Source organism: Corvus kubaryi, unplaced genomic scaffold (genome assembly GCF_017639235.1).
Source record: "Corvus kubaryi isolate FWS band 111438036 unplaced genomic scaffold, C.kubaryi_AGA036_p1.0 66, whole genome shotgun sequence".
Classification (NCBI taxonomy): domain Eukaryota; kingdom Metazoa; phylum Chordata; class Aves; order Passeriformes; family Corvidae; genus Corvus; species Corvus kubaryi.
Window position 1 is genome coordinate 13843208 of NW_024582054.1, and position 15510 is coordinate 13858717.

The following is a 15510-nucleotide window of genomic DNA, read 5'->3' on the forward strand; positions in this document are numbered from 1 at the left end:
AATAAAGGGAGAAGGATTATCAGCTATCAAATCTCCCAACCTTATTACAAGGAAGCCTGTGGTTTCATTAAGAGTAGTTTAGCTGTGTGCCTACTAGTCCTGTTGAGTTCAGATTTTTGCTTGCTATATCTTAATTCTAACCATGTTAACTGCTGGTTTACATGACGTAACAAACTTTTCCTTTTTTTACAGGCCATTTGCTCTGAGGAGAAGTGAACCAAGGTGTCATGAGCATCTTGCATGGGTCATGTCACTCCCACCTTCACAGTTTTTCTTTGTTACTTTAGTTTCAGCAATTTTCTTGGGATACTGTCAGATAACCGGTCCCCTCAAAAAACTCGTTGAATCCCACTGCTCCTAAGTGAGAGAGACAGTTTACGTTTTAATATTTTTGAAGGGGAGGGAGGGGGAGGGTCAGTAGTTTTAGCTGCTCTTTGTGGGATAAAGTGGAAGGATTAGACAGATGTTACCTCCACTGTACCATCACAGAATGTTTATCACCTTTGCTCTGTGGATGTTCTCGTTTTATACTGTATGTACCTTGTAGCTTATTGTATTAGGAAGCAGAACAATAAATTTCACTATAAACTCAGTGTTCTCGGTGGACCATATAGTATGGTTTATGTTTGACATTTTAAATGTGGTCTGTGTTCATATGTTAGTGCTCAGAACCATCCTTACCTGGAAGATGTCGTGTGCTCATGTTCTGGAATGTGTCCTGTCTTCTAGATTTTTCACCTGCTCTTCTTCTCATAGACAGATCCATTAAGACCCCAGGTCTTCCTGCCCTTTAGGAGTTCATGTTCCTGGAAAGCAGGAATATCATTATTTTTTGGATCCTAGTTTCTCAATTATGTCAAATTTTCGTTACTACGTGAGTATGAATTCTGTTGGGTGGCTCTATAATGTTCAAGGTAGCAGTGTATGAAAAACTTGTCTTTAATGCTCAACATGAAAACAGGTACTACAGGCTTCTCTGAAGGACAGCCTACAAAATTTGTTTTGGTCTTATTATGTCTTTTAGTCAACAGTGATCCCTATCAGGGTATTTTGTTCCATTCATTAGACTACTGTCTCATAGAGATACATCATTAAAAGAAGTAACAAAGACCAGAAGTTATGCCCTTCTATTCCTTTGATGAATGTGTTAAGCTTGCTAAAAAAAAGATAAATGAATAACAGTCCACACTATTAAAAGTGATACAGATTCTTCATAGATGCTGGGATATCACTTCTGCAGAGCATCAGTTTTGCTGATGAAAACTTTCTTTTGTCCTCCCAGGTTTCAAAGCAAATGCTTTGCATTAACAGTGTTGTAACCAGGCAAGAGGTTTAAATCTGAAAATAATTGCTGTTTTAATGGTGAATTGAATTTTTTCTCCTGATCTTTCTGAGGAAAGAAAATGAAATCCTGAATTTTCCTTCTCTGTTGAGTGATTACATTGTGCTTTGCATCTAGGTTGGTAAATCAACTTGTTCTGGTGTGGTGGTAGTTCAGGTTGTTAAAGGAGAGCATGGTTGTAATAGATGGGTTAGAAAACATTCTAATGTTTTGGTTTGTTGCCTGCTTCTCAGCCTTGTCTGTGATGCATGATTAAAAGTTCTTTAGTAAACAAGGGGAATAGCTGAATGTGCGTTATGCCCTGAATATGTTTAATACAAGAAAATTAGGCTCCCTGATTGCAGCATTTTTAAAATAGAAGGTATTAAATGTACATTTTCTGTGTACGTGTACTTTACATAGCATATATATTCCTGAAAATGTTGATAAGTAAGTACTCTTTGAGTTGTGACGGAGAATTGTTGTGACAAAGGGAAACTAATAGTTAACAAGAAATCAGTATTGTGTATTGCTGTGGAACTCAGGTGACCTTCACTTTGGAGAAGTTACTCTCAGGTATGTGTAAAATGAGTTTCAGTCTATACTCAATTTTCCATAACAAAACTGGAATTCTTGTGGCGCACGAGTTGATGCTGTTTCTTGACTCTTAGGAACTGATAGTGATTTTGTCTGTATCTTTGGTAATACAACTGTACCAGATCCTTTTCTAACATTTTTCTTTCCAGACTAAAGAGTATTTCTGGAGCATTCAAATGGATAGTGTGTGACAGAAGTTGTTTATTGGTTTTACCAATTTTGAAATTATTTTAGCAGATAATACCAACTGGTTATGTCATGCTGTTTATTCTGTGGTGCATGTAGAACTAAAGAAAAATGTGCAGAGAATATACGTAAAATTTTTCTTTACTCTGATGAGAACAGACAGAAAATATATCAGTCTTGAAGTTTAAGGCAAAATTCAGTTATGAAGACTTACCGTTGTAGACTGTTTGACCAGAAAAGGCTGAAGGGCTTGGGTTTTGTTGTTTTCCTGAAGTTCAGAAGTTTTCCCCTTCTTTAGTACAGAAATATCAATATATCAATATATCCATAAGCTTTGCCATTTGTTTCAGTTGAATGCTTAGCAGATCAGTCTTCAATTTCTTGAGGGCAAGTGGCTCTGAAAGAAAATAACTTATGCCTGAACTACAACCTATAGCAGATTCTACATACTGTAGACCTTCAGTGACTGAAGAAATCAAGCAAAAAGGAAAAATTCATCATTGCTGCTGGCAGAACTGAGAATAGCTAGCTAGTCCCTTGCTTGGCTCATAACCAGAGGTTGGTGATTAGGGATTTTACTTTTGTCTGGAAAGTCCTTCAGTACAGAATACATTGTCTTGATTCTGATTTAGTTCTTACTCATTTGCTTGCTGATATTCAGTGTAACCTTTCACAGCACAGAGCAGAAAGAATACCAACTTTCATTGATGACTAAGTAGAAAGATATGCATTTAGCACTCTCATGTAGTGATCCATCTTTGACCATGCATGCAATTGTGCTAACTCTAAGTTGAGTTGTTTCTGTGCAGTGCATCACGTGGAAAAATTCAGCTCTGAAAAAAAATCAGCTGCTGCAGAATGGTGTTGCTACCTTCTCAGCAAAGTTGGCTGTTGAAACAGTATTTTCTGTGAATTACAGTTTCTTATGACACTTCAGTTTCTTTCAAGTCCATTTGCTTTTTTAATATTGAAGCTACCTGTCTCATGATAGAAGTACATGTGGTTTTTGCAAGGGATGTGCAACATGCTGTGCTACGTGAATAGAGCACAGTTGTCATCTCAGTCATCTTGTGTTTTACTGTAGGATTGCTCATTAAGTGATATTCTGACTATGGTGAGAAAGAGTGAAATAATAGCTGAGAGTATTAGATCAGTTCTAGAAATTTGGTTTTCTGTTTCCTTGAATGTTTACATCAACATAGATAAATAACTTACCTTGCATTATTAGTTCCCAGTCTTTAGAAGGGAAGAATTGGTATTGGTACAAGCTTTATTTCTCAGACATTAAGGTGGGTTTGGCATTTTTTGAACTTTGCTTCAGTCATCTTTATTAACCCTGTGCATTAGTTTTTCCTTGCCTATCTGTTGATACATAAAATACATAACTGCTCTTGTCTCATTGTAAGGCATTGTTTTAACTCTTTTCTGAAGCCTTTTTATCTCTGAGCAATCATTTAGGTAACCATGGAGATACTAAGCAGGATTTCAGTAGAGTCTTTTCTGAAAGGATTGAATTGGAAAAGCAGAGTTGTGACATTACACTGAAACAGATGTATTAACCTATCCCTAAAAAGCCCACATCTAATCCAGTTGAATAGTTAAAAATTATCATGGAATTGTAAGTTGCAAGTCACATTAGAAAGTATGATTCCTGCAGAAGAATAGTGTGTTGGTAGTGTGCTTTTAAGTGAGAGAGAAGAATATGACCTCACTAGCCAAAATCAGTTTTTCCCAATTCGAGATTTCAACATCACTGGAACACTTGGAGAATCCTTTTCAAAGGAATAAAGTAATTCTGCCTGTGGGACGCCTTGTTGTCACCTAAACAAATGTATTGTTACCAGAAGAAAAAATACTTTGTTCATTTATTTAATGCGGCTGTCGTGGTGAATCATTTCATGCCCTTAGGACACAATTTCCCTTAGCAGGTTGTGCCATCTTATTATTCATGTTGCTGCCACAAAATTTTGGAAACCTATGCAATACTGGACAGACCTTAGGATTTGAAGAAACATGGTTGAGCTGGGTTTGGAAGCAAGCTGTGCTTTTTTGCTATGAAGTTCCTACTGTCTCTGGCAGCATGCAGCTAGCTAACTCTGAGCTGACTGAACTGAAGCCCTGGAACTCCCAGGACTATTGTAATTCAGCATACATGGACTGGAAAGGAGACGCAGTACTGAGTTTTCTTTGCTTGTGGAATGTTCACATGGCATGCATCCTCAGGAAGGTAAATAATGACAGATACATGGTTCCTTTCTGTTACGTCTCTCTTCACTATTTAATGTTTCACAGATTACTTCTGGAAAATGAGTTCTAAATTCTGAACTTGTGGTCCACTGATAATTTGGGATCAAACTGCAGCCGGGCAACTTGCATACTATGAGAAAATATTTGAGGAGCAGAGGTGGCCATCTCAGTTGAGATCTGTACACTTGCAGCATCAACAGTTCTTAAATTGTGGTTATACTTAGTTTTCTTATCATAGTAGAAATGAGAAAGAACAGAAGTTTCATAGAATTTAAAATATGAATGGCACATTTCTGGTTTGAGTCTCTAGGGCAATCATCTTTATTCTCTCATAAAATTTGAATCAAAATTGTTTTCTCTTCTACTCGTCTATTTCTACATGCATGAATCAGAATCCTTCAGCCAACTAAAGGACTGTTTACTCCAAGGAACTCTTCTAGGTTCTGCTCAAGATTAATCACTTAGTTCTGCATGGTGAAACTTTTGTTTTATTTTTACCTGTGTAGTGTTCCAGCAATTGTAATGTCTTTTCCAAATTTGCATGGTATCAGGTCTGCAGCCTGGAGCCTTAAGTCTTCCTCATGCATGTAGATTGGAAAATTACTAATGACAATATTCCATTCAGGTGAATTATCACCTTCTAGCTGATTAATACTGTTTGGAAGCAGAATGTGCTTTTATTCATGATTTTGCTTAAATCAGGTAAGCTCAAAGTACTGTTAACAAACAAAGGCACAGCAAGTTACTGCAAATGGAGAGGCAAAAGTGTTTTGAAGTTGCTTATATTTTCTATTCTGTGTTAGGTTTCTAGTCAGGAGGCTCTAGTCTCTTTGAATTTTAGGATTTAGTATTTCAATATGCAAAACCAAAGCTGTCTCGGTGGAAATGGCACGGTTTCATTTTTTCCTAAGGTTTTTCTGCCTTGTGGAACTCTGATTGAATCTTTTTGGGAGGGGAGGCCTCTCCCTATGACTTGTGCTCTGGAATGTCAGCCAGTGAAGTGTTTCTCCATACTGTTTGCCTTGTATGTGTGTATAGGGACAACTTTTGTTTCCATAACTGGTCAAGATACACATGTATGAATGGATGTTCAGCTTTACACAAGAAATTCCTAATGCTTTTCATTAGGATGACACCTGAACTGTCTGCTGTGACCAGTATATTCCTGTATGAAGTTACTGTGTTTGAACAGTTAGTACACTAAGGAATACATGAAGACTGCAAGGTTGTCATCATTTCACCAATTCCTGTGATGTTGCTGTCTTTGGAGAGAAATTAAAACTGCAGTGGTCCTTGGGGAGGGGGGAAAAAAAAAAAACCAACAACAACAACAAAAACAAACCCAAATAAAGCAAAAGAAACAAACAAAAAAAAAACGGGAGTTCAGTTAGTTTTACTCTAATTATCAGAGCTGGAATCTGTCTTGTGTGGGTAGAATGTGCTAGCAGCTCCACTGTCTGAGATGTCTGCTTTAGCTACTACTGGCTGCATATACATTTATGGAGGAAAATCTTAAATTAATCCCTGCCATTTTTTGCCTGAAGGTCAAGAGTATAGTTGAGCAAGCTGATTGAGAAAGCAGCTTGTCTTGAAGAAGCCTTTTAAGGGTCACATGTGAACTGAAACATTGCCAAAAAAAAAAGTCTTTCAAATCTAACATTTTTTCTGTTTAAATCTTGTAGGACATTAAATGTCTGGGATTAGCACAGAAAGGGAGCAGAGCTGCAAGTCTTCCTGGAGTCAGGGTGTAAATAGCCTTTAACTGTAGCAAACCTAAATATTTGTATTGAAAATTACTTTAGTGGTGACATACACCGTATGTGGATGACAAGATATCTTAAGCAGCAGTTAAATTTTTTTTTTATTATTATTCTGTTTTGGTAAGTCTGATGCAAATAATAATAAAAGTTTTGTTTGACTGCTGTTGCTGACCCAGGTTCAAGCCTTTGCATAGATGTGGCTTCTGTTATTTTGAGAAGACTGTATTACTCTTTGAAGGGCAGAAAACATAACCTTGCTGACAAACATCTGCATTGTTACAATGTATTCATCTGTGGATGCTCAAAACTCTTGTGCAAGCGATGAGTCTTTACCGCTATGCTTTGATGTGTTTGTTTTTCCATTTCCATTGAACTGCAGTTGCCAAATTCTTTTCTTTAAAGGCATGGACAGATCAATTAGTCTGGTAGCAGATCTCATTGTACTCTACAATTAGTCACACAGAAATCAAGATTTTTCAGGTAATGACAACCAGATGGCACTAAAGCATTGAATTCATGTTAGGACTACATTGGGGAAAAAAAGCATGATATTGATTCCACAATAATTTGATTTTTGTGGTTTCATATTGGCTGATACACTTACAAACCAGTAACTTCTACTTCATGAAGGAAAGTGACCACTTTTCTATGAAAAAAAAAATCAGTGGATTATCATTGTTCTGTTGTATGGAGTATCACTTGCAGCCCACAGTCAAGATTTTGTGCTCCGTTGAACCTACAGCCTGTGTAAACATGGAACAAGCTCTTTCTTCTTCTTTAATGAGAGGCATCAAAATTAAATGGTCATATATATCCTCCTAAAAAGCTTGACAAGTGCTGACTTCTAATGGAAAATGGGATTTAATTTGCTAATAGCTGCTTTTGGAGTGTAAAGTCTTTAAATGCACTGTAGTAAGAAATAATGCTTCTGAAGCCTTACAGGTTTTCTTACTGCATCTTTTGTGAGTTTTGTTTTTTGGGTTTTTTCTTCTTGGAGTGAAGAAAAATAGGGATAAATATCCAAGCCAAAACACTAAGGATACTTCTTGTGGAAGAACCTGCTAACTTTACTGTGGCTAAGAAGTCCCAGAACTTCAGCTTGATCCAGAGGCACTACTGAGATCTGTCATAATGAAGCAAACTTGCAGCTCTAGCGTGAACTGTTCAAATGGGTTTCCACAATATACAATATGATTGCTGCACAGTTTGCAGGAGGTACTTTATAGTTAGGGAGGAATGTGAATATTTTTTTCCAAGAAGTTTACAATCTACATGTTCCTTTATTAAGAATATAACCATTTATATCTCCTTTCCCTTCTCCCAATATGCAGAGAAAGTCTGCTCTAAGGCTGAAGGGATGGCCCTGAAGTTGACTTGGGTATAAACGTCCTCATTTTTACTTCAAAGCCTGTCTGTTATGGTCTCATTGTAGTGTATATGGTTCAGATGTAGTTTGAGAAGAATATTCAGGTGCCTTTTAAGCAATTCTTCTAGTAATCTTTTGGAAGAGGCACTAAATTGGTGAGTATGCTGCATTGCTAGCAGTATGCTAACAGTGCATGTGTGTTATGTTCTGCTTGAAGACAAACTTGGAGCAAAATAAAAATTAACTCAAAAGCTAGATTTACCTCAGTAAAACCAGAAATGACTGTTTGACTTCGGTTCAGTTTTGGGGAACTGTTGAGACCTGTGACCTTCAGTGATAAATATTTCTTCATCGCCTTCTTTATCAGTTTTATCCAGTGCTGGCTTGTAGAAGGTTGTCTGAGTCCTGCAGACTTCCGTCCTTCTCTTGTTCCTCAGCTAGACTTAGCAATGTGCTGTGTTGAAGGAAAGGAGTTTCTAGAAGTTAAAACTGGCACGATTTATGTTTTGCTTATGCAAAAATGCTGATCGTATCATGTCATTTTGCACTCTGCTTTGATAGTTTTTTGGATTCTACGTAGAAGTAATTCCATTTGAAAAGCTACAGTTGTTCAGAGAATATCTCTCTCAAAGGCTATTCTTTACTACATCCTCTGATGCAACAGCAGCCAGTGCAGTCAGAGTTCTGGAGATGAGTTCCTCAACAGTGTCTGTTACTGCTGAACAATCTCATACCAGTTGTCTTTCTCAAGGAATATTGCAACATTTCTCTCTTCATTCAGATGTTTCTTCTTAGCGTATGAAGTATTTGGTGTTAAGTTCTGTACACAGAAAATATGGGTGCTGTGTTCTTGTGCATGGACAGTTGTTTATCATTCCTAGTGAAACAAAACTTCACACTACTTACAAGTCTGCATGAGGTACAGGGTTAGTAATGAGAGGACTACATTCTTGCAGGAGTGTAGTTTATTTAAGTTTTTCATCTGGGTGTTTTTATTGACAGAGTGATTGATTTCAAATGTCATTGCCTGCCAAAGACTCTTCTTGCAGCAGCTCCTTATCAGTCTCTTTATCTAGATGAATGCTTTAGGTTAAAACCTTGGTATATTAGCTCCTTCAGTTTAGGAAACTTGGCTTTCTAAGACACAAATGTATAGCTTATCTCCTGTAGTACTCATTGGTTTTCCTTTTCTGGACTCTTGTAGCATTTCCTTTTATCTTAACTTGTCCTTGGCTATGTGCATCAAGATGAGGGGCATCTTTTTTCTACAGTGAAAGCTACTTGTTAGCCTTGAGGTACAGGAGAGACAAAGAACTTCTGTCTTGTGATAATTAACCTACTTGGGCATCATTTTTTAATGCATTTTCTAGCACAGGTCATGAACAAATGTGTAATGCACCTCATGTGTATTACATAAAACTTAAATGTGTGGTGATGATGAAATTAATTTCCTTTACATTCAGTTCTCCAGCTGGATTAGTCCTATGCAGCAGAGATTGAAGACCTGTACATGGCCTTCAGAGCCTGCTGCGCTGCTATTTTTGAAGTTTCAGACTTTGCTGTAATTTCTTTTTTCTCAGTGTCAAGTTGCATACACCTGGCAAGTAGAGTTCAGTGTAGCTGAATGTACACATGGAGTCTGTATGTAGTAGAAACATTATTAACTTTCTGCAATATGGAGGTTGCTTTTTTTTTTTACTAGTTTCACTGTTCCCAATCTTTGATACACAAGCAATAATGGAAGTAACTAGTTTAAAATAATTAACATTATTGAAATACTTTACAAATATGCATATGGTTGGCATCTTCCCTGGCAAAAAGAGTATAATTAGCCGCAAAATCAAGACTGGACAATATTCTAGGGAATTTTGGAAAGTGTAGAAGGGTAGGAATACATTGTGAAAAAATTAGAATTGAATTCAGCATTCAATGTCAGATTCCTCTCTTTTTGCTGATTTTCTACCTGTGATAAAAGATGAAGGTTCTGAAAATAGCATAGTATGTAAAATACTGCTTTTAAAATAGGATAATATGTAAAATACTGCTTTTGTAATTAGGCACCGCAGTTTTTTGACTTACACTGTTACCAGCTGGTATTTTTTTGTTTGGCTGTGGTTTTTTGCTGATGTCATTGTCACAGAATTTGGTTTCTTTTAAGAGCAGTTTTGCTTTTGGAAGCAGCATCCTATCTCTGGCAGTCACTGACGTTGCCCTTGAGCCCTATGCACACAGGGATTCCATCCTGCCCCCAGGATGCATCTGAGCCAAGCTCTGAACAGTTAATGTGGAGCAGATAGGCCCGTTACCTGAGCAGGAATGGCACAAAGATGCATGTCTTCAGGGATGCTTCTCAGAAATCACCTTGTAACTCCTCATAGAGTAATTAAGTTGATTTTTATTTAGGGGTTTATCCTGTCGAGTTAGTCCTCTTCCATTCTGCATTTGGGGGAATGCTACATCTTCGTGTGGGATAGTGGATGAATCTCTTGTAATTTGGAACTGTGTATGGTGTGGATTCATGTCCTGAGGCACACCGAATGTCTGAAGCCATGTTACAGTTGTATGTATTGATAACATAACTGTGTGCTCAATCTTAACAGTGCAGAACTGAGTTGTCATGGCAGGACACTTTCCCAATGCTTATAGTTCTGTTTAAATGTCTTACTGGGAAAAACAGACATTGGAGAGGCAACTGCATAAAACCTTCCTCCTTATTAATTCTCTGTGCTCCTTTATTTGTACCACGATTTAGAGCTATCATATGTAGAGCTTTCCCATGTAGGACCTGATTTTTTGGAATGCCGTATTTACCTTGTCATTACTCCATTACTTCTGCAGATTTCTGTTTTACACCTGCATGATATCTGAGTTACATCTACAGTACTTGCATTTCTCTATCCTCTCTACCTCCCTCTCCCCCAACTTTCTTAATTATTATTTTTTATGTCTGAGAATCGTTTCTTGACTTTAGCTTCCAGTGTGCTAAAGATGTGTTTTGGATGTGGACTTTTAATTCTGTGGTTTATTGCCAGTGGAAAAAGCCACTGAATGCTTGCAAACATATGGCCATTCAATAATAGACTGAATAAAGACAATTGAACTGGCACCAGAAGGCTTATAGGAGCAGCTTTGTGAAATGATGAACTGAGTTTTGCAAACTGCTGAAGCAGCAAGATCCTTGGATCATGACTATGTCTCAGGGATGATGCAAGGGACAGTAAACTTTTCTGAAAAGGTCTTCGGGGCACTACACACTGCTTTCAGGTGATGTCAGTGCTGTGCTCCCAAGGAACACCTCCCACACTGGTTCCAGCATTGTTTACAATGAGAAGCTGATCTGCAAAGGACTGCTACTGCCAGTAGTTGCAAGAGAAGCAGTTGGATGGCCCTGAGGTTGATGGTTGGCTGTGGCTGACATAACAGGCCACACAGTAATATCAAGAGAGGGAAGATCTTGTGATGGTAACTGCAAGTCTACTGACTGACCGAGGTCTTCATACTCATTATTGTCAGAGTATTCCCACATAAATGTTGGCCTATGATTCATGACACAGTCAAGAGCTAAACTTGCTTTTTATTGCCAATAAATTTGGGGGCAAATGGTCAGAGATGGTGGTGTGGTGTTTGGAGTATATCAATACCACTGTACTTGTTACCAGGGAATGGGATAGTCGTTGGCATTGCTGAGGGTGTAAAGGAAAGAAATTGCTATTTTTTTGCTTGAAATACCCAAAGCAGTTTTATAGAGACAACCTTGCAGCATCTCAGGACAAAGACAATTCTGTAGTTTTGTCTTAGCTACTCAAGAGTTCACACAGCAACAATTTCTTCTGCACCAAACACATGCTCCTTGCCACTGCACTCTTCTCCACAGTAGCTGCTCAAGAAATGCTGGTCCAAAGATAATTCCTCCCAGCATGAGGTGGCCCCTTCTGAAAAACGACATGCAGTCATCTTTATGAGTAAGCCCAGGATCTGCAAGGATTTTGTTTCCCTGGTCAGGATGACCATTCAAATGCAGAAAACGTTGCCAGCAGCATGCTGGTTACATTGCAGGTTGGAAGATGCTTACACAAGAAATCATGCAGGGTTAATGGACATGTCTGCAGTTAAGTGCTGACATATGGGTGAGTATAGTATTGTCGCTTCTTTACATTTCAATAAATAATCAAAGCTCCATGAATTCTTGAAACAGAACATTTGTCACCAGATCCCTCCAGATCATTTGTCACCAGATCACTCCCACCTTGGCCTAGTTTGTTACAGCTTTGTTACAGCCAAGAACCTCTGCCATGAATGCTTTCACTGACTAGACCATTACCGAGATGGTGTTTCGGTGTTTCTTACTTCCTGATGCTTCCAGTTCCTGCAAAAATTGCCCTGGTCTTTCGGATAACATTGCTTATTAAAAGTTTAGTCAGAAATGAAGGTGATTGCTTTGAAGCTCAGGGGCTAGATAGCTGCAGAATAAATGGTTTGAAGTCACGGAACAAAACGCAGTGAAGCTCTGTCAGCAGCAGTGACTGGGTGCTGCACTGGAGCTTGTGCTTTCCCAAGAGGTCATTTGAAGAGTCCACTGCCAAGTAAAAAGCACCTGGTGTTCTGTGCTCAGAAGGAAATGCCATTGTATGGGTACGGCCTTCCCCCAAAGAAGAAACAAACTGAAAAATCTGTGGGCTCACAGCTGCAGCCTGGGACATTGCAAAACATGAACAGATGATAGTTCTGCTTTAAAATGATTGCCCAAGAGGGGCAAGCACTCTGGCTTTTAAAAATACCATTTTACAGCATTACCTTTTTGTAACTGTAGGTACTATTCCAAAAGTGTTTTCTCTAAAACCAGCCTTTGTGTTTGTTTTTATTTGAACACAGGTGGCATTGCCAACCATAGGGACTCAGTAGATGCAGAGATGCATAGGGCTGGCCTCACTTTTCCCTTGAGCATGAATTCTTGGTGGTTATTATTTTTCTCCTTATGGTTACTTTTTCTTAGAGACCTGGAAACTAGAAATGAAAAACAACTACTTAAGCTGTTGAATATTCTGTGCTTGCTCTCTGAGAACCAAATGAGGAGAGATTTTATATTGGGATGTATAGAGGTTTATATGCATACATGTTAGATATTTAGCTTATTTTTTTTAAATAATACAAATTATTTTTTATTATTTTTTTGTGTAAAGCTATGGATGACACAAATGTGCTTTGGCAAATCCAGTAAAATACCTTCCTTGAAGTTTCAGGGCTTTTTCCTCTATTTGTATTTTTCATGTTCTCAGCTTTTCACTTCACCACTTAGTTTTAGCTGCTTATTTTCCATGATTGCAATAAGACAAAAAGATTGACGCTGTTGGGTACAGGCTGGCACTTTTAAAAATTATCCTTTTAAATCTAGTAGAACAGCTAGTGAGAAAGCAGTAAACACCAGGAGGGAAGCTGCCACTTTCAGCTCATGCCAGTTGGACTTTATGCTGTGTCATTAAGAGTTGCTTGGTAGGTAATCTGTAGTGCCTGTTTTATTGGATTAGCAAAAACAAGAACAGTGTTTAACCCTTGTACATAAAATAAAAATTACCCTCTGAACTTTTAATCTAAAGCCTAGTGCTAAATAACATGACTAAACTTGGGAAGCCTGTAGAAATACTGCAGAAGATGATGACAGGTGGGATTGCTTGCTGTAAAAATGCTAAAAGCCATCTCAAAAGGAGAAAATAAGACATTTTCTCAAATTTTAAGTCTCTCTAATGTTTTATGTTACCAGGAAAAAGAAAAATGTTGATCATGGGACTTAGTGACATGGGACTTCACCTGCCACTCAGCAGTCTGTACAGTTCAATGAGAGGGAATTAGTATATGAATATGAACTGGATCCACACGCATGTTGAGTGCTGACCTAAATCTGCTTTTCCTTGAGATCTGTGCATAGCTCTCCCTGGCTTTACTTGAATAGCCATTCTCAAGCATTCTTTATCAGGCCTGCTTTTAAAAATGGATTTATTGGTTTGGTGTTTATGTATGCATGGATATGTGTGCTTTTTCTCTGGCAGCCTGCCTGTCATCTTCTCCCACCTCAGCCACCCCCTCTCCAAGATGAGCACCAACCTGTGGGGTTTGAGTGGTGGAGACAGCTTCCAGCAGAGGCTGACTGTGCTCTCTCTCCTGTGTGTCCCTTTGATCAGAGTACCTCCCTCAAAAGCCCCTGGGCTACACAATGGCCTCCCTGTCATAGTGCGCCAGCCTGGGCTGTCTTGTCTGGGCACAGCTCCCTTTTCCACTGTGCTCATCTCTGCACCTGAGCTTTCACAGCAGGCTCATGAGCCAGCGCACCCTGGAAGTGGGGGCACAGCCCTGGCTGTGTGGCTCCATTCCCCCATCTCATCAAAACAGGGCTTTTCATTGAGTAAGTCAGGGGAGACCAGCTCTCCTGGCTGCTGCTATGAAGCTGGCACCTGGCACAGCCCCAGTTCCCATCTCCTGGTCCATGGTTCATGCTAATACAGTATTTCTTGGTGTGCAAAAGGAAAAAGCTTTTGCTATCAGCTAGACATACCAGTCTGTCCTGGGTGACCCCATGGCCTGTTTTATCCTTGAGACTGCTCTCCACAGTCTCTCTGTGCATCGCTTCACCTTCTTCCCAAGTGGTGCTGGGTCTGCAGCACAGGGCGGGTCTGCAGCACAGGGCAGCTCTGCGCACAAGAGGCAGAGGAAGGGCTGCCTTCTCCAGAGCAAAAGTGATATCGGATCTCTCAAATGTGGTAATTGTACTGTAACCTGGATTAATCTGTCCTTTCAATGCATATAATGGGGCAGCAAATACTGAGTTTCCATGAACATGGGCCACTGGCTCACCAAGGGGTACTTACATGGAGAGCTGCCCTGATGTCAAATAAGTGTCTGAGATGTGTATTTGAGGGAAGGACCCTTTCAAGGACATTTGTTTGAGCTGGGAACTTCTAGGCCTGGTTCAGTTACTGTAGACAGGTGCAAGTCATTAAAAGAAGAAAAGAAAAACCAAATATGTTTTATTGTCAGTTTCTCCCAAGCTATTTTGGCACACAGGACAAACATTCACTAGGAACTTCTTCAAGCTCTAATTAGCTACACATGAGTAATAAGGGCTCTTATGGTAAGTATTAACATAGAGGAGTACATAAGGGCTCTCAGGCCCTTGCCAGCTTAGTCAGTGTGGCTACACCTCCCTCTTTTGGCAGCCACAGCCTGGAGGCAGGAATCAGTGATTCTAAATATTTAGCAGCCTTTGCTGCTGTGTAGCTGTATGGACTGAGTGGGTTGTTGTGAATGGGCTAGGAATGTGGAAATGTAAAAGGATAGCCCTGAGGAACTGTTCCAAGAGGAGATAGTTACAGGTGCCTGTGGGTTTTTTGCATATACCACAGAAATTTGGATAGGGAGAAGGAAAGGATTTTTTATTTCAAGATGAAACTCAGTCACCAGTAGTGACTGCACTACCCAAATTGCTTCCTTGGCTAATTAGTGGGAAATGGTGAAGCAAGAGCCCACCCAAGCCTGGGAGTCATGACCATAGTCTCTGTGTGTGCAGCTGCTCTCCCTTCTCCCCCCAGCCCTGCAAGCAGACCCACTTTTTCAGTAGAAATCTCTCTGTGATGGGCACCCATTAGGCTTTGTTTGAAAACTAACTTCTGTGTCTGGGTACAGCTAGAATGTAAATGAAATTCCACACCATACCCTGCACAGCACAAGTAGTGAAACCTTAATTTCATAGAATCATAGAATATGCTGAGTTGGAAAGGACTCATCAGGGTCATCAGCATTCAACTCCTCTCTCTGCACAGGACGCCCCAAGAGTGTCTGAGAGCATCTTTCAAATAATTCTTGAACACTGTCAGGCTTGGTGCTGTGACCATGTCCCTGGGGAGCCTGTTCCAGTACTCAACCACCCTCTGGGTGAAAAACCTTTTCCTGATATCTAAACTAAACCTCCCCTGACTCAGCTTCATGCCATTTCCTTGAGTCCTGTCACTGGTCACCAGAGAGAAGAAATCCGTGCCTGCCCC

At 39.5% G+C, this 15510-nt stretch overlaps 1 protein-coding gene across 4 annotated transcripts in view; it reads left to right on the forward strand.

Annotated features, from left to right (window-relative positions):
* The window catches only part of YLPM1 (YLP motif containing 1), a 41235-nt gene extending 35580 nt beyond the window's left edge, over positions 1 to 5655 (forward strand). For all 4 annotated transcript variants that reach the window (XR_006019480.1, XM_042048289.1, XM_042048290.1 and 1 more), the window contains one exon: positions 193 to 5655. The gene's annotated coding sequence lies outside the window, so the exon portion shown is untranslated. The remainder of the gene's footprint in view (positions 1 to 192) is intronic.
* The last annotated feature ends 9855 nt before the right edge of the window (positions 5656 to 15510 follow it).